The following is a 1,703-nucleotide window of genomic DNA, read 5'->3' on the forward strand; positions in this document are numbered from 1 at the left end:
AAAGAAGATTGAAAAAAAGTAATTGTGGAAAATACAAAAGTAGTTTTGTAGAATTCTCTTTCTCATAGTACATACATAAAAGTTTGCTCGATCACTTAAATGCATGCTCGTACAAAATGCTTTTCGAGAGCCCAACTTAAGTGTACACAAAAATCCATGTCTGTGAATCTTAATGAGTGATGTGATGTGCGGTGAGAGAAAACACATAAGAGATGTTTTCAAAATACGAAAAGAATACCATGGATGCATCCGAAATGTCCAAAAACTTAGGATAGCACTTTAAAACGCTGAAATCTGACATCTCTAGCTCAAGATATAGCATTTTAAAGCTTGGGGCCTCATGAGCTCAGAACCAAGCGAAGCGAATAGAGGTCCCAAATGGCCTCATGAGGTCAAAACCAAGTGAAGAGAATAGAGGTCCCAGATGGTATCATTTTAAAGCCTGGGGCCTCATGAGGTCAGAACCAAGCGAATAGAGGCCTTGGATGGTATCATTTTAAAGCCTGGGGCCTCATGAGGTTAGAACCAAGCGAATAGAGGCCCCAAATGGTATCTATATCTTGAGCTAGAGATGTCATATTTCAGCGTTTTAAAGGGCTATCCTAAGGTTTTTGGACGTTCTGGATGCATCCTAAGGCTTAAAAATACTATATCTTACGTCTAGGGCCTCGTGAGGTCAGAACCAAGTGAATAGAGGCCCCATAGATCCCTCAAGGGCTTTTGCTCGCTTGGTTATGACCCTTTCATAGTCTTAAATAGTACCTATCGATCGCTATCAAGTACGATCCGTTCGAATTTGAATTGCAAGTATTTCATAAAAAGGTGACTGATGCTTGTGCAAGATGTACACGTATAAGTACTTCACTTTATAGGATAGCAATAGCGGGTCACAAAAAGGCGTTCGATGCTCGTGCAAGATGTCAAGCGCCTTACTTTTCTAGTGATAGTGACAATTTCACCAAAATGGTATTCTTGGACATTTTCAAATGAGAAAAAAGGCCTTTTCTACATAACGTTAACCTTCTTCCTATTGGCTAAGAAGCATTCTCTTACTAGAGCTGAACGACCCGAAAACGAGTCCAATTCTTTCCTAATGGAACTGCAACCTTAAAGTGCAGGACTCTCTCTCTCTCTCTCAATGAGACGGTGGTGCTAAGCTCTTTCTCTCAGTAGCACCGTCCTCCACACCACTGTGAACTACAACCTTAAAGTGCAGTGACTCTCTCTCTCTCTCTCTCTCAGTGAGATGGTGGTGCTAAGCTCTTTCTCTCAATGAGGTGCTACTGACTTTGAATATAGTAGGAACTTCTCTCAATGGCTAGGCATCCTTTTAATACGTCCTCGCTTCAAATGAAGCCGAGCTGCACCAGAATTCAAGAATCTAATTAAGTTGCGCCAAGAATAGAGCCCGAATTGTACCAGGAATCTTAGCTATCGATGGGTGTAACACCTGACACGAGAGAGAGAGAGAGAGAGAGAGAGAGAGAGAGAGAGAGAGAGAGAGAGAGAGAGATCCGCAGTGTTGAGGGAGGGGTGTTGTTCGGGACACGTGTCTTGAACACCACCCCCCTTAAGAGATGTATAGATGTATAGATTCATTTAATTTCAGCTGAATATTCATTGGGCACGGAAGGTCTAGACTCTAAAGGTAGAGAAAGAGGAGTCAAAAGGATGTAGTTGGTGTTGCAACACGAGCTTCTACT

Source organism: Adiantum capillus-veneris, chromosome 29 (assembly GCF_014529385.1).
Source record: "Adiantum capillus-veneris isolate H3 chromosome 29, ASM1452938v2, whole genome shotgun sequence".
Lineage (NCBI taxonomy): Eukaryota > Viridiplantae > Streptophyta > Polypodiopsida > Polypodiales > Pteridaceae > Adiantum > Adiantum capillus-veneris.